Source organism: Hyperolius riggenbachi, chromosome 3, assembly GCF_040937935.1.
Source record: "Hyperolius riggenbachi isolate aHypRig1 chromosome 3, aHypRig1.pri, whole genome shotgun sequence".
Classification (NCBI taxonomy): domain Eukaryota; kingdom Metazoa; phylum Chordata; class Amphibia; order Anura; family Hyperoliidae; genus Hyperolius; species Hyperolius riggenbachi.
The window spans coordinates 62,045,734-62,064,040 of NC_090648.1; the positions used below are offsets into that span (position 1 = coordinate 62,045,734).

Below are 18,307 nucleotides of genomic sequence, written 5' to 3' on the forward strand. Positions count from 1 at the left end.
CTGATAACCCTCAGGATGAAGGCAATGGATGATAATGCTGATAACCCTCAGGATGAAGGCAATGGATGGTTGGATGCTGATGACCCCACGTTGAAGGTGATTGTTGGTTGGATGCTGATGACCCTCAGGTTGTAGGGAATGGATGGTTTGATGCTGATGACCCTCAGGTTGAAGGCAATGGATGATAATGCTGATGACCCTCAGGTTGAAGGCAATGGTTGGTTGGATGCTGATGACCCTCAGGTTGTAGGGAATGGATGGTTTGATGCTTATGACCCTTGGGTTGAAGGCAATATATTGATGATTTGATGCTGATGAACCTCAGGTTGTAGGGAATGGAGGTTTGATGCCGATGACCCTCACGTTGTAGAGAATGGATGATTTGATACTGATGACCCTCGGGTTGAAGGCAATGAATGAATGGTTTGATGCTGATGACCTTCGGGTTGAAGGCAATGAATGGATGGTTTGATGCTGCTGTTAACTCTCTAAACTCTATTCATAAACTCCCTACACACGCTGTTAATCCCCCCTCGCAAGCAGGGTTGGTCAGAACCCGATTACATTGACGCACCTTACGTAATTTGTAAACCTGGGGATGAGAATGCGGAATCATCCAGGATGATGATCTAGTTAAAATACATTTTATAGCAGTAGCGCAATTGTGTTCGAAACTGTATTTGTATTGTATTGTGTTTTGTTTAACATTTACACTGTGTTTTGTGTTTTTCTCAGCCCTATATGCCAAGTCCAATTCCGGGCACGACCCAGTCGTGCTTGGCGAAATAAAAATGATTCTGATTCTGATGACCCTCACGTTGTAGGGAATGGATTATTTGATACTGATGACCCTCGGGTTGTAGGGAATGGATGATTTGATACTGATGACCCTCGGGGTGTAGGGAATGGATGGTTGGATGCTGATGACCCTCGGGTTGTAGGGAATGGATGGTTGGATGCTGATGACCCTTGGGTTGTAGGGAATGGAGGTTTGATGCTGATGACCCTCAGGTTGTAAAGAATGGATGGTTTGATGGTGATGACCCTCAGGTTGTAGGGAATGGATGGTTGGATGCTGATGACCCTCAGGTTGTGGCCTGAGATTGCCCCACTGGTGGTAATGGAAAGAATAAGAGATACCACGATGTGGAGGTAAAACAGGAAGGCTGTAGACTTACAAGCTGGTAGACTGGATGTCAGTGAGGAAGGGTCAGTAGGTAGGCAGAAGTTGATTATCAAGTATACAGAAGACGTTTTGGGTCGGTGTCAGAAAATCAGTCATCGTTTTCAAGATGAATATCATAGCAATTAATAAGAGGAACACAAGGAGCAATGGTCAACAGTGCTGCTTAGAACTCACAATACTGAGGATTTTTAAAAACCCATCCAACTAGCGCCTTTGGCACAGTATCCCATGAATGCACAACCCGCCTTCTCACACATATAACACCCAGATTCTACTGTAGTGCAGGGATGCAGAGAAATGTACTCAGCCATCTGCATTTCTTCGCACTTTTAGTGTCATGTGGTCACAGCTGATTGACCCACCCATCAGCTGAATTCAGAGAGAAAAAGAGGTTGACAAAACACTTTTAGCCTATGGAACAGGTTTCCTGTTCACCACGTTGTTTCTACATAATGGCCTCGATTCATAAAGCATTACTGCATGTGGTAATGCATAAAACAGCAGACTTTACCGAGCACTTAGGAAAATGTCAATTCATAAAGGCTGTTACTGCATGACAAGCTGAAATTACCGAGCAGTGAGGTAAATTACAGACTTGTGCAGTAGATACCTCAACACAAGTCAGTAAGTCAGTAAATGCCAATTCATGAAGATGCGGTACAGCCCTGAAACATGTGCAGTGAATACTGGCAGCTCTGATGTGGTGGAAATATGGGGCCACACGATCTCTAGCTACTCTACTGAGCCCCTGTCTCCTGCAAGTCCCTCTGACAGGCTGCGACACCTTCTCGGCGGAGGAGAGAGAGCACATGGAACAAAAGAAGTTTCTCCTGCAGCCCTTCAGACGTTTAACCCTTTGGGTTCCTGTTTGAAGATGTGGAGGAGAAAGTGGGGAAATCACCTAAGCATGGCATATTGTTTCTTGGAAGTTCATCTAAACTGTGGCAATAAAATAAAACGTTAACAAAGACTAATGGACAGATTCAGAGGGAGTACAACAAACATGTACATTCTTAAGAGATGTCTGGGATGCCTCTTATTATTGTAATGCCCTCACTACACGGAACAGCTTGTAAAAACACAGAGAGAGCTCCACAATGCTCCGCTGTTACCCAACAGGTTTTTGTGAATTGAAACATAGTATTTCGGTAAATTACCGAACCTCTACCACACCTGTGAAAATCTTTATGAATTAGCAAACAAAAGTCTAAAATATCGAATGCAGTAATTTACCGACCTGTTTTTTTTAAATCGCAGAGCCCTTTATGAGTCGAGGCCATTATTTGTTTTCACTCATACTGGGCTTTGCGCGTAATAAGAATAAGGAGACAAAAATAGACTTCAATGTATTTGATTAATTATAATATCAAAACATTCCAACCTTGATGCTCCTCTGTACTGGCAATCATCTAATGTCTGTTATCTAATGTCCTTATCTATGTTACCCTTCCCTGCTCCATGTAAACACAAAATACTCTTCAGTATTATTCCATGGCATTCTTCATTCTCTTTAGTATATACAAGCATGCCCTCTGCTGGGCAATTTGGATATGTGCAGGTGGCTATGATTACTTAGCAGAAATGTAATGATGAGGAATACAGCAGTTCCCTGCTAAAGGAAGGGGACACCCTTGACGTTCAGTTTCCTGTGCGCGTTTTCTGCACATTATGGGCCATATCCAATTCACTTTTTCACCTGAGTTTCTTCCTAGGAGATAATTTGTCAACGGCCTTTTAAAATAAATTCTTAGGATTTTGTAACCGCAAAAGTACCAAAAAGAAGGTGAGAAAGTACTATCAAAATATTTTGAGTACTTTCTTGCATGCTGGTGGCTTCAAAGTCATTTTATTGACAATTTTAAAAATATCACCTAGGAGAAAACGCATGAGAAAAAGTGAATTGCATATGGCCCCAGGTGTGTCTGCACACAGAAAAATGCACGCCTTTCCACAGCAGAAAACTGACAAATGTGCAGAATTATCCTGCAAGATGTCAGTTTTTTTCTGAGAAAAACGCATTAAATTATAAACTAGCCCATGAGTACTCAGTTTAAAGAGACTGCGAGAATAAATCTCGCTTCAGACCTCATAGTTAGCAGGGGCATGTGTGCCCCTGATAAAACGCTGCTATACCGCGGCTAAACGGGGGTCCCTTCACCCCCAAACCCACCCCCGCAAAACTTGGTCGTAAAATTTTCTCTTCCCGGAGGAAGGCTAACCGCCGCAGCCCTGCCTCTAGTCGCATCTATCAGACGCGCATCGCCGCCTCTCCCCCGCCCCTCCCCCGCCCCTCTCAGTGAAGGAAGACTGAGAGGGGCGGGGGAGAGGCGGAGATACGCGTCTGATAGACGGGCATGAGGCAGGGCTGCGGCGGTTAGCCCTGCCCCAATGTGGAAGCGCTCCCCGGCTGCACGGAGGGGATTTGGGGGTGAAGGGACCCCCGTTAAGTTGCGGGATAGCAGTGTTTTAGCAGGGGCACACATGCCCCTGCTATCTACAGTATCTAGCCGCGGGATAGCGGCGTTTTAGCAGGGGCACACATGCCCCTGCTATCTATGAGGTCTGAAGAGAGATTTATTCTCTCTTCAGACTCTCTTTAAATCTGTTTTTTCTGTGCGGAAAAGGCGCACGAAAACAGTAAAGTGTGTCCCCTGCCTGAGTTTCAAACAGGTTAAACAAGTTAAAAGGAACCTGAGATGGTTCACTAGTCTTTATTTATACTTACCTAGGGCTTCCTCCAGCCCCATGAGCACCGTGGCTTCCCTCGCCGTCCTCCTCTGGCCCTCCTTTCTGCTGCCATGACTCCCGGTAATCCGGTCGGTCGCGGGCTTCTGCGCATGCGCGACTCGGACGCACGTACACCCCTCGTCTGATTACAGCCGATTAGAGTTTGAGCCTAGAATATTGAAACCTTCACATTAAGAGACACTGAAGCGGAAAAAAAATATGATATAATAAATTGGTTGTGTAGTACGGATAGTTACTAGAACATTAGTAGCAAAGAAAATATTCTCATATATTTATTTTTAGTTATATAGTGTTTTTTATAACATTGCATCATTCTCTAATATTTGCAGTTTACACACTACTCAGCATTCTAAATGATTTTACAGAGCAGGCCAGTGAACTATTGACCTGTCCTCTGGAGAGAAAAAGAAAATAGTGACTGACAGTTGAGATAATAAGCTTCAGAAGACAGAGCTCTCTGCGGCTTTGAAGGTCATGGAGCTCAATGGCTCTTGCTCTTGCATATATAACAACTGGAGTTTCTTAACTCTACCTGTACTGGAAACAATATTAGACTTATGCCTCTGCTCCTAATGTTTTATTTCTTAGCTGTAGTACACATACAAATTTATATTATATCATATTTTTTTTTTCCGCTTCAGTGTCTAAGTTGAATTAATGAAATAAATGGACTTTTGCATGATATTTAAATTTTTGAGTTTTACCTGTATACTATTTATAATAGTTTATACAATACTATAACATTTAAAGAGAAACTGAAGCGAAAAAAAATATATGATATAATGAATTGGTTGTGTACTATGAATAATTACTAGAAGATTAGCAGCAAAGAAAATATTCTCATATTTTTATTTTCAGGTATATAGTGTTATTTCCAGCATCGCATCATTCTATAATATGTGCAGATTACACAACACTCAGCATTCAAAATGATTCTTTCAGAGCAGTCTGTGAAGTAATGACCTCTCCTCTGGCAGAGAAAAAGTAAATAGTTAACCAACAGTTGAGATAATAAAAGTCAGAAGACAGCCCTCTCCACGACTTTGAAAGTCGTAGAGATTAATGGCTTTTTTGCATAGAGATAACAACTGGAGTTTCTTAACTCTTCCTGTACTGGAAACAATTAGACTGATGTATCTGATCTTAATGTTTTATTTCTTAGCTGTACTACACATACAAATCATAATATCATATTTTTTTTTCGCTTTAGTGTCTCTTTAATAACAAAAATATGTAATAAAAAAGCAGTCTTGTATATTTTGTACATGGAGACAGCTTTGTATCTCTGAAATTCTGTAACTCAAGTAGTTTGTAAGTAGGGGTTTGTTTGTACCCCCCAGAGTCACTTTACTATCCAGCAAAGGTTAGATTGTGCTTGGACCATACCAAAGTCTGCAAAGGGGGCAGCCTTGGTTTCTTAGCAAACGGGCAGTAAGCTTCGGCCGGAGTGTACCATGTGGATGCTGGTGAGAGAGAGCTTGCAAAAAAAGTATTGCATAAGTGATTTTAAAATGTAGTTTACTTATCTTCTAAACTTTTGTCACTAATGCAGTCATCTGTGGATTTCCCTATCATATGATGCCTTGTACCGGAAGAAAAATTGATCTGTTTTCAGTGTAAACGGATCGATTTGTTACATCGGGCATCAGTTTTTCAGCCGTTTTCCAATCTATTTTCGCATAACCACCTGCTCGGTATCTGTTGCTGCTTTTGTCTGCTGCCACAGTCCATTCAGGTCCTCTGCATGCTACTAACGCCGGGAGCCCCATCAGAAGCATCAGGCTCACATTGGTTTGGAAAAAACAATGGGAATCAAATGTTTTGAAAACTAAAATTTGTCATAATCTTTGCCATGCATATATTTGTCGGGGAGGGAACAGATTTTTCTTCTCCATTAAAATGAAGCACACTTTAAAAGTGTTAGCGTACTTATAAGGCAACTAGAGATGATCTAAAGAAAAGATTTTATACATACCTGGGGCTTCCTCCAGACCCATCCGCCTGGATCGCTCCCACGCCGCCCGCAACTACGAGAACCGGCTCCCGTCAGTGACGTCATCTGAGCCAGCTACGCAGGAGAAGTGCGCCCTCTACAAATCTCTCCAGCGCCTGCTGCAGAGATACGCAAAGAGCGCACTTCTCCTACGCTAGACTGGCTCCGACTGACGGCAGAGCGGGGAGCTGGTTCTCGTAGATGCGGGCAGCGGTGGACGGCGGTGTGGGAGCGATCCGTGCGTTTGGGGCTGGAGGAAGCCCCAGGTATGTATAAAATCTTTTCTTTAGATCATCTCTGGTTCTCTTTAAGTGTGCTCGAAATGTCTTAAAATAGGGTCTTGATCAATAATACAATTTGATTGCATTACAGATTTTGCTATGTTGCAAGATATCGGCATGCCAATCCCAGTATATACAGTAATAGTTTTTGTTGTGTCCCTATAATGATAGTAAAAACTACAGTCTGCTCTGATAAACAGCTTCCTCCTGACAAGACACACACTGCCACCTACGTTTCACTGTCAGTACTGCATGCTCTATTACCTTACAGGACACATGCTGCCACTTAGATTACTATGTCAACACTGCTTCCTCCTGCAATAACTGGCAAGACACACACTGCCACCTACGTTTCACTGTCAGTACTGCATCCTCTATTACCTTACAGCAGTGTTTCCCAACCAGTGTGCCGCGGCACACTAGTGTGCCGCAGCATGTTGCCCGGTGTGCCGTACAGGTCTGGCCTCTCGCCAGACCTGTACCTACTTTAGGGTGCAGGAGGGGGGAAGTAGCGCTAGAAGGAGGGGCAGTGGAGGCAGCGGTGGGGAGGGGGGAAATATCCCCCCCCTCCCTCACCTGGGACCCCTCCTTCTGCCTCTCTCCCCCTCCGTTTAGCGGTGGCAAGTGCGGCTCGGCGGCGGGGAGGCATACGGAGAATTACTCACCACTTCCGCGTTCCAAGCGCCGGCAGCGTCATGTCGTCACACATCTCCGCCTTCAATGCCGCCCACTGTTCTTCCTGATTAGCGGAAGCACAGTGGGCGGTATTGAAGGCGGAGATGTGTGACGACATGACGTTGCCGGGGCTTGGAACGCAGAAGTGGTGAGTAATTCTCCGTATGCCTCTCCGCCGCCGAGCCGCACTTGCCACCGCTAAACGGAGGGGGAGAGAGGCAGAAGGAGGGGTCCCAGGTGAGGGAAGGGGGAGGATATTTCCCCCCTCCCCACCGCTGCCTCCACTGCCCCTCCTTCTAGCGCTGCTTCCCCCCCTCCTGGGCATCTATACTGGGGGGAACTGTACTAGCTATACTGGGGGCAACTAAACTAGCTATACTGGGGGCAACGAAACTAGCTATACTGGGGGCAACGAAACTACCTACACTGGGGGCAACGAAACTAGCTATACTGGGGGCAACGAAACTAGCTATACTGGGGGCAACGAAACTACCTACACTGGGGGCAACTAAACTAGCTATACTGGGGGCAACTATACTAGCTATACTGGGCACTATACTGGGGCACTACCTACCTATACTGGGCACTATGCTAGCTATACTGGGCACTATGCTAGCTATACTGGGCACTATACTAGCTATCTGGGTACTATACTAGCTATACTGGGCACTTTACTGGCTATACTGGGGCACTACCTATCCATACTGGGACTATACTAGCTATACTGGGGCACTATACTAGCTATACTGGGGCACTATACTGGGGTAACTATACTAACCATACTGGGGCAACTAAACTCCCTATACTGGGGCAACTATGCTAGCTATGCAGCCGCCCCCCCATAGCACGGCACTGTCCACTAGGTCGCGCAAACACCCGCGCCGCCCCCCCCCCCCCCCCCCCCCCCGCCGCCGTTCCCCGGAGAAAAATATGGTCAGAAAGTGTTCCCCGGCCCGGAAAAGGTTGGGAACCACTGCCTTACAGGACACATGCTGCCACTTAGATTACTATGTCAACACTGACACACACTGCCACCTAGATTTCTGTACTTCTGTAGCAGTAGGGAAACTCCACTGAAATGCATTAAAATGGTGAAATAACTGGGAAAACTAAACACACTGTGGCCCATATGCAATTCACTTTTTCTCCTAGGTGATATTTTCTCACCTTATTATTATTATTATTTCTAAAGCGCCAACATATTCCGTGGCGCTGTACAATGTAAGAAAACAAACAAGGGATACATAATGATACAGACAATGATATACATACAAATATGAACACTGATACAAAATACAGCACTGCTGATTACAATAGCAAATTTAACATTATGACTAAAGTGTATGAATGTCTAACAGAGTGCAAACAATTACATTAATAACATTCCATGACACACCTTCTCATAAAATGCCCTTTAACCACTTTACCCCCAGCGGTACGGATATCTCCGTCCCTTTTTCCATCCTATCACCCCCAGGGACGGCGATATCTGTACCTCCCGCGCTCCCGCCGCTGCACACGCTCCCGCTCGCTCGTGCGCGCGCTCCCGCTCTTGTGCACGCCGCCGTCCACTTGCCCGGAGATCAATGAACGGGTAAAACCATTCCCGTTCGTTGATCTAAGCCCCCGCAATGATCAGCTGCTTCTATGAGAAGCAGCGATCATTGTGAGAAAAAAAAACAGTTTCCCAGCCTCCAAACACTTCCTGTACGCTTGCAGGTCGCATAAACAAAAAGTTACTGTGGCCATCGTGGCCAAATAGTAAAACTACACCCTAAAGCATTTTTCAACACAAATACAATAGTTTTACACTAAAAATTAACTCATTACCTCCCACACTCCCCAATTTATTTTTTTTTGTAATAAAAAAAATAAAAACATTTTACAATAAAAAAAAATACATAAATAGTTACTTTAGGGACTGAACTTTTAAAATATTTATGTCAAGAGGGTATAACACTGTTACTTTATAAACTATGGGCTTGTAATTAGGGATGGACGCAAAACTGGAAAACATGCACCTTTATTTCTAAATAAAATATTGGCGCCAAACATTGTGATAGGGACATAATTTAAATGGTTTTATAACCGGGACAAATGGGCAAATACATTTCATGGGTTTTAATTACAGTAGCATGCACTATTTAAAAACTATAATGGCCGGAAATTGAAAAATAATGATTTTTTTCCCACATTTTTTCCTATTTTCCCATTAAAACACATTTAGAATAAAATAATTCTTGGCATAATGTCCCACCTAAAGAAAGCCTAATTGGTGGCGTAAAAAACAAGATATAGTTCATTTCATTGCGATAAGTAATGATAAAGTTATAGACGAATGAATGGAAGGAGTACTGAAAGGTGAAAATTGCTCTGGTGCTCAAGGGGTAAAACAACTCAGTGGTGAAGTGGTTAAACCACCAGCAAGCACGAAAAAAATTCAAAATAATATTGATAGTGCTTTTTTCCAATTATGGGCACTTTTCCAATTGTAAAATGCTTAAAGGTTTTTTTTAAAGAGAAGATGAAAATTATCTCTTAGAAGATATCTCAGGAGAAAAAGTGAATTGCATATGGGCCCGTGACCTCACACTGGTGAAAGTTATCTCAAAATTACACCTAGTAAAGGTCAATGTTGGTGTTACTTCCTACAAACGGTCATATGCAAGTCCTTTGAAGCCCTGTACTGATGGAAAAAGTTGGAGTTCTTAAACCCCAACTGACCCAGAGGTGTTAGGTTACAATGAGGTCTGTGACGGATTTCGCCATTCGTGGATGCACCATTTGTATGAAAGTACATGCACAAATGGCCCAGGTGTTGCCGGTTCTGTATGCGGCGGAAGGACCGGGAGAGGAGCCAGGAGGACGCCGGGGGACCTCCTGACCTACGGTGGGCTGGAGAAAGCCCCAGGTAAGTAGCGATTCCATTTATTTTTACGGCTCGGGGTCACTTTAAATATTAACTGGATGAATTCTGAGCAGTCTATGGACTTTGGGAATTGTAAGTCCAAGAAAGTTATGTTGTTCGTAATCTGAAGTTTAAAAGAGTTGAGCCGGGTCCAATCGGCTAGCAAATGGATCCGTGATGGGATTGAAGCACCCTGACGGTCTGTGTGTCCAGACTTTTAACCCTCTCTTTTGGGGTGGAGATTGTAATGAGGGATGGGCAGTCTCTGGCAGCCGATAATGAGGGATGGGCAGTCTCTGGCAGCTGATAATGAGGGATGCGCAGTCTCTGGCCGCCGTGATGATGTAAAGCGATCGAGATACAGAAGTGGCAGCCCGACACCAGGCCCGGATGTCGCCGGGGCGGTATGCGGCGGAGGGGCCGGGAGAGGAGCCAGCAGGACGCCGGGGGACCTCAAGACCTACGGTGGGCTGGAGAAAGCCCCAGGTAAGTAGCGATTCCATTTATTTTTACTGCTCAGGGTCCCTTTAAATGTTTTATTCCTATTATTTTACTATTATATCCAATCTCGTTCTGCTATCTAACTTTTGTCATTTTTCTGTATTCAGTTTTTATGCACTATTTTTTTTATGAAATAAACATTTAAAAATTGCTTGTCTAAGGGCTTGTTCACATTGTAAGCGCTTTCGCTTATTTTTAAGTGCTAGCGATTTTAAAAATCGCCTTAAAAGCGCTTGTGCAATGGTAGCTTATAGGAGTGATGAGCTTTCTATCCAAACGCAAACGCAGCTCCTGCACCATTTTCAGAGCGTTTGTGATTCAACAGAAAGCATAGGGAAATCGCTAAGCGCTTGAAAAAACGCTTTGAAAAGTGATTTCCCGAGCACTTTTAATGAATGAATACATTGTATTTATTCATTTCGTTTGCAAAGAGTTCACTTCCTGACTGAAGTCAAGAAGTGAAAAAAAATTGCTACACAAAAGCGCTTAGAAAAGCGCTTTTCTAAGCGCAAATCGCTCTGAAAGCGCTAAGAAAAGCACTTGCCCATATCCTCTGCAAAGATTGTTACAGAAGCACCCAAAGGATAAAATCACTTTAGATTAAAAAATCATAAAATGGGGGGTAATGGGTGACTTACCTCCCCAATGATGACAAATTGCACTTGTTCAGAGAAAATAAACAATTTATTCTTACTCCACAAATACACTTTTGCAACGCGTTTCACGGGTCTAACGCCCACTTCCTCAGGCAACATACAAAATGGGAGCAACTCAAAATGTCCACGAGCGGGTTTAGCGCCTCTAACCCGCTCGTGGACATTTTGAGTTGCGCCCCTGTCACTGGAACCATTGTGATCTAGCGGGCTTCTACCCGCACAATAGTGTGCACAGCCCTGCAGACTGCACAGACGGGTGAAATGGAAATGGGCAAAAAATGGTTTTGAAACTCAGAAAACAAAAGTTACTTTCTTAAAACAGAAAGAATTTGCGATAATTCAGGTTGGAGTGAGCTTGAGATGTCTCCCAGTGCATCACTGCTGAATACATGCAAATTAACCATTGTTACCCTTAGAAGCTAAACACACCTCCAGAACCGCTGGAATGCAATGATGTGTCAGCTTGTTAATTTGTACAGAGCCATAATAATCCAACATGCATACAGACTGTTTCGGATTGGATCCTCATCAGTGCATGGCATGGATTAATTTGGCTCTATGGAGTAGGACTTGTAACACCGAGAGGTACAGACTAAGCAGCAAGCTCATGGTGACCCAGAGCTTATTGGAGTGTGTGAGGGGCTACAATGGTCCTAAAAGCCCCCTTACTAAAATACTAAGAAAAACAAAAGTTTGCTTTCTTTAAACAGAAAGAATTTGCAATAATTCAGGTTGGAGTGAGCTTGAGATGTCTCCCAGGCACCACTGCTGAATATATGCAAATTAACCATTGTTACCCTTAGAAGCTAAACACACCTCCAGAACCGCTGGAATGCAATGATGTGTCAGCTTGTTAATTTGTACAGAGCCATAATAATCCAACATGCATACAGACTGTTTCGGATTGGATCCTCATCAGTGCATGGCATGGATTAATTTGGCTCTATGGAGTAGGACTTGTAACACCGAGAGGTACAGACTAAGCAGCAAGCTCATGGTGACCCAGAGCTTATTGGAGTGTGTGAGGGGCTACAATGGTCCTAAAAGCCCCCTTACTAAAATACTAAGAAAAACAAAAGTTTGCTTTCTTTAAACAGAAAGAATTTGCAATAATTCAGGTTGGAGTGAGCTTGAGATGTCTCCCAGGCACCACTGCTGAATATATGCAAATTAACCATTGTTACCCTTAGAAGCTAAACACACCTCCAGAACCGCTGGCATGCAATGATGTGTCAGCTTGTTAAATTGTACAGAGCCATAATAATCCAACATGCATACAGACTGTTTCGGATTGGATCCTCATCAGTGCATGGCATGGATTAATTTGGCTCTATGGAGTAGGACTTGAAACACCGAGAGGTACAGACTAAGCAGCAAGCTCATGGTGACCCAGAACTCATTGGAGTGCAACGTTCGTTTTCCATGCATTTTAGTAAGGGGTCTTTTTGGACCATTGTAGCCCCTCACACACTCCAATGAGCTCTGGGTCACCATGAGCCTGCTGGTTAGTCTGAAACTCAGAAAAGTGACAGTTTAAAAACCATTTTTCCTTTGCATTTTTAAAATCAAGTTTCTCAAAAATGACAAAGTCTTTTTGGAAAAAATGTTTTTCTTTTGTTCCCACTATTCTCAATAATATACGTAGCAAATTTGGTGATGAGAGCATGTATGGGGGATTTGCTGTTAACCTCTAAATTCGACACAAAATGACACAAACATTATGCAAAAATGCAAAATTACGGTTGCTGATTACGTTTACATACGAAATTAAAATTTTTCCCAAAATTTCACATTACGATTTAGCATTGTAATACCGTATTACGATGCAAAAACTTGTGCTCATCACTATGCCCAGCAACTTCTTAGGTAAGTATCTCATTTTTTGCTTTAGGTTCGCCTCGGATACACTTATTGCATACTATCAATACATCTCCCAAAGATTCCAGGGAGTCTTGAGACGTTGGAAGATGTATAAACAGATAGCACTTTTAGGCCTGCCTATCACTCCTCACACTACCTGAACATGTCAACAAAAAAGTCCAAAATGACTGTTTACGGTCACCCTGATTGTGTGCAAGCAGCTCAACCCTTTCCTGCAGCGACTCTACAAGAGGTGATGTCATTCCTACAGTCCAGGTTTTGCATTTCAAGCTGGTTTGATCGAGTTACTCACTGGTAAATCCAGTGGAGCGTTAAAGGGTAGCAGAGAACCCTGCAGGTATAATATTGCATAAGCATACTTCTTGCTCTATCCAGTGAGCCTTCGTGGGCCAAGAAATAGGAAATGCAAATTAATTTCCGTAAAACCTGCTTTCAGTAACCTACATGAGTAAAAATGGGAAAGTCTTCCGAGATTTCTTCAGAGATGTCGATATGAGATGGGCCAGATGACAACGATAGGAATTTTTCCATTACAATATATAAGTGGAGAATAACAGGTCCTAAGTTCCTGTGGGGCTTTGAGAGTTAGGGAAGACAAGCAGCTATTGGCCAGTCAACCAGACACAATACCTCCCAACTTTTTGAGATGAGAAAGAGGGACACTTAAGCCATGCCCCTGCCACACCCCTGATCACGCCCCCGTCACACCCCTAGTCACACATACCATAAAGATTTCATAAGAAAAATATGTTGTTTTAAAATTCAAGCCACACTGGTCCTTTCTATCCTGCTTTATTTTCCTTCATAGTAACATGTCAATTTAAAAGACGGGAATAAAGTTTAGAGGCAATTAAACACATTTTTCAGTAGAGAAATACATATATTTACATAGAAAGAGGGACAAAGTCCTGAAAGAGGGACACAGTCCTGAAAGAGGGACACATGAGGAGGAAAGAGGGACAGAGGGAAAGGGTTCCCAAAGAGGGACTGTCCCTCCAAAAGAGGGACAGTTGGGAGCTATGCAGACACTGTAGTAATGGACAAGGACCAGAAGACAACCTTGTGCCAAGTAACATTAGAAGGAAGGAGTGTGAGAAGAGGGAAAAATATCAGGACCCGAGAGAGGAAATGGAGAAAATGTGGAACGTGAAGGCCAAAGCGGTCCAAGTGGTGGTTGGTGTACTTAAAGGACGTCTTTCGCGAATGAGGAAAAAAAATAAAAAGTGGGTTATGCATAAACTATGAAACATCCTTCTAAAATAGTGTAAAAAGTTTTTTTTCTAAAAAATGAGTGGTTTCATCAATACAACATGTAATATAAACAGTGACGGATGACGGACTGTGAGGCTGATCCATTTGTTAGGGGTGTTTTATTTCTTTCATTTCACAAATATAACTGCTGCCTACCTAGTTTTCATTGGTGTAATCCATTGCTGGCAGGAATCACTAGTTACAGCTGTAATGGCTCCGTATGTGTTTACATTGTTGCCTGGCAACCAGACTCCTGGTCTGTGCAGAGAGTCGTTTGTGCAGTGAGTCCTTCTGTGCAGAGTCATCTGTTACTCAATATATATTTATATAGGACCGCTAGGTACATTCTAAATGTCAGAATCTGTTATCAGCTGCTGGTAGAATCAGACAGAATCAGCCCCATCTACACCATACGATTTTTCGTCTGATTCGATTCGATTCATTGATTCAATTTGATTCAATCTGACATGTCCAATTCATGATTCGATTCAATTTGAATCGAATTGAATCAATGAATCAAATCAAATTGAATCGAATCAGACAAAGAATCGTATGGTGTAGATGGGGCTGATTCTGTCTGATTCTACCAGCAGCTGATAACAGATTCTGACATTCAGAATGTACCTAGCACAGGGCAGTTTCTAGGCTAAATTGCACCCAGGGCGAGGGTGTAAAAATTGCGCCCCCTTCCCCCCACCCCCGTGGACTCGGGAACCCTTACTCTTTAGGAACAGAAACACAGCCACAGGTCACAAGTAGATCTGCCTACTTTCTAGTGACCAGCCGCTCATCCAGGAGGAAGCAAGAAAACACCCAGGTGAGGAGAGCCCAGAAAGCCGACTCCTCCATGGGTGCCGCGCACTGACAGCCTGCAGTACAGCTACAAGACATCAGGTGTCATCACGTGGTGGTGACGTGATGATGACTTGACATCTGACGCAGGCAGCCTAGGAGGAGTCAAGGAAGGTGATCGCGCTGGTAATCTTCTTTCTTCTTCCATTTGGCTGCACCGCGCATCACCAGCTCCCTAGCGGTAATGTCCTTCTGCCTGTGCCCCCCTTCATCTACTTGCTGGTCTGCGCCCAGTGCGGTCGCCCTGCCCGCACTGCCCAAGAAACGGCCCTGACCTAGCAGTCCTATATAAATATATATTGAGTTCCCATGATGTCTTAAACTCCAATGATAAGATGACACTGGGCATAAAAAGAGACACCAGTAAGATTCTTGCACACCGTGGGGTTGATTCACTAAACCGTGCTAACGCATAGCACAGCCGTGGTATGTGGTTAGCCCGCGTTGTAACGCGCTAGAAGTTTTACACGCGCTAACAAAGTATTAACGCAGCACAACGAGTGTTAAAACAACATATTATGTGTGTTATGGAGTTATACCGCGCAAAAAACTTTGTTAGCGCGTGTAAAGTTACAACGTGCTAATTGCATACCACGGACGTGAATCAACCACCATGAGCAGAGAGAGTGTATTTGTATTGCATGCAGATCCATAGGTAGGTATTTAGTTATAAAAACAAACTGGTAATCATAATGCTGGTAATCATAATGCTGGTAGGTCTATTAGTCAGATGAAGTGCTAAGCTAATAATCTTCTGTGAAATATAGCAAACAAATGGGCCCGATTGTCCCAAGAAGCAATCAAACTGCACTCTTTTAATAGCTATGTGGCTGCCAATGTCAGTGGCAACAGCTCAAAAACAAACAAGAAAAATGCGCCTATAGCGTATTACATTTATTAAAAATTACACTGCATACATTAAAACTCTACTTATCTCCTGGCAGAAGGTATGGAGCAGCGTGTGCCAAGGCGCCGAGCCATCCAGAAGTTGAGCCGTGGCCAGCGGCTTTGGATAACCGGAACTCCGGTCCAACTGCCCGCTCCCCTCAGCAGGACACTACACCACCGATACGCCAGCAGTGACCTTTCCTTTCACAACAAGACATTTGCTTATACAATAAAAGGGAATAAAACAGAAATAAACATTATCCTGCATAAGTGCATAATATCTACCGTACTTTCTGGCTGTGGAAGGACACAAGCTGATTAGATTAGGAACTTCTCTGGCTCAGGAGTGACCTTCGTAGAGAAGACACTTACTGCCTCTAAGAGCTGCTTTTTTTATAGGACAGAACATACCCTGGGGAATACCCAAACTTCTACCCCAAACTTAATACAGTTTCCTCCTGGGTATGTTCAGGTCCCACTTTTACATGTATGCAAACATCCTCCGCTGTCTCAGAGACACCAGGCAGCCTATCCACATGCTCATGCCGCTTCCTATTCTACACACTGTCTCTATACAAAGCACCTGTCTAGTCTTCTCATTTAGGCAATGTTAATGGGCTGTTGGCTAGGTGATATTTTTAAAGGGGAACTGAAGTAAGAGGTATACGGAGGGTGCCATATTTATTTCCTTTTAATCAATACCATTTGCATGGCAGCCCTGCTGGTCTATTTCTCTGCAGTAGTATCTGAATAACACCAGAAACAAGCATGCAGCTAGTCTTGTCAGATCTAAATTTAAAGTCTGAAACACCTGATCTGCTGCATGCTTGTTCAGGGGCTATGGCTAATAGTATTAAAGGCAGAGGATCAGCAGGGCTGCCAGGCAACTGGTATTGATTAAAAGGAAATAAATATGGCAGCCTCCGTATACCTCTTACTTCAGTTCCCCTTTAAATGTCATTATAGGCAAGCTTTGAAGGCGATGCAAACGTTTACACTCTGCATAGAAGACAAATGTCCAGCGCTCTCTACAAAGGAGATGTAATACAATGCATAATATATACAGTAGACAAAAATGAATTCCACATAAGGTCACACAAGATGGCTTCCATGTCCTGTATGCCATCACGCTGCGTATATCATTACACCTGTACGCTTACAGAAGAACTGTAGTGAAAATAACATCATGAATAGAATTGCTTATTTTTTTACAATATGTATTTATAGATTATGACTACTGCTTGCCCATTGTAAAATATTTCCTCTACCTGGTTTACATTCTGAAATGTATCACTGGTGGTGACATCTTGAGTTCTGCCAGGTGAACTGTATGGAATGTTCGTTACTGAGAGTTCTATGCACAGAGGGAGATATTGCTTGGTTGGCAGTTGGAAAAAGCCATGATTTCCCACAATGCAATGTGGTTCACAGACAGGAAACTGTCAGGACCATGGTCATGACATCGCACTGTAGGAGGGGTTTCACCACAATATCACCATGATGATCTATTAGAGAAAAGGTGACGATTTCTCGTGGGAAAGGGGGTATCGGCTACTGATTGGGATGAAGTTCAATCCTTGGTTAAAGTTCCTCTTTAAAAAAAAAGGAAACTATACATAATGACACAAAAGGACTAACTCACCCCCACACTTTTTGCAGCTGAACTCCCCTGTATATTAGAGGTATAAAGCATGGTAAAGAGGCGAGTGCTTAGAGCTGTAACTTTAAGTTTTGGGTAGTGTGCCTACCTGTGTTGCCCTTCAGTGTCCTCCGTACCAGGCAGTCTTAACCAGTCTTCTAATGACACAATCAGCTCATTGTGCGTCTGTGTGACACAGGACAAGTCAAGGTGAAAGAGAGTGAGGCAGAGAGAGAGAACCGCAGACAATAAGCAGACAGGTAAGGCTGTAATATTCTATGAGTGCTAGCAGTGAATGAAACTTATGGAAGGTAGAGAAAGCAGGCTTTATACGGAAGGGGGACAGGTCTGGGACTGGGCTGAGGCTTGTCAGTGTCTTCTCAATGGGTCACTGGCCAGTGCTGAAGAAGAATGATAGGTTACTGCATGCACAACTGTGAACAATAATAGGATGACGATTTTTGGGATGACTAAAAAAGTTCTGAGTAAGTGATGGAGAAGCATTCAAATGCTGAGAGTGTGGGGAGCATTGATAGAGTGCTGAGTGTGTGGGGAGCAGTGATGGACCGCAGAGAGTGTGGGGAGCATTGATAGAGTGCTGAGAGTGTGGGGAGCAGTGATGGACTACAGAGAGTGTGGGGAGCAGTGATGGACTACAGAGAGTGTGGGGAGCAGTGATGGACTGCAGAGAGTGTATGGAGCAGTGATAGAGTGCTGAGAGTGTGGGGAGCAGTGATGTACTACAGAGAGTGTGGGGAGCAGTGATGGACTGCAGAAAGTGTGGGGAGCAGTGATGGACTGCAGAAAGTGTGGGGAGCAGTGATGGACTGCAGAAAGTGTGGGGAGCA

The 18,307-nt window shown here is 43.7% G+C and overlaps 2 protein-coding genes across 3 annotated transcripts in view; one reads left to right on the forward strand and one right to left on the reverse strand.

Annotated features, from left to right (window-relative positions):
* PALM3 (paralemmin 3) overlaps positions 1 to 18,307 on the reverse strand; it is a 255,035-nt gene that overhangs the window by 126,228 nt on the left and 110,500 nt on the right. The window contains exon 1 of one of the 2 annotated variants that reach the window (XM_068274195.1): positions 15,850 to 15,972. The exons of the other annotated variant lie outside the window; for it this stretch is intronic. The gene's annotated coding sequence lies outside the window, so the exon portion shown is untranslated. Of the gene's footprint in view, positions 1 to 15,849; positions 15,973 to 18,307 lie in introns of those variants that run through there. 2 annotated transcript variants of the gene reach the window in all.
* The window catches only part of MISP3 (MISP family member 3), a 58,865-nt gene continuing 58,188 nt past the window's right edge, over positions 17,631 to 18,307 (forward strand). Inside the window, exon 1 of the mRNA XM_068274183.1 lies at positions 17,631 to 17,719. The gene's annotated coding sequence lies outside the window, so the exon portion shown is untranslated. The remainder of the gene's footprint in view (positions 17,720 to 18,307) is intronic.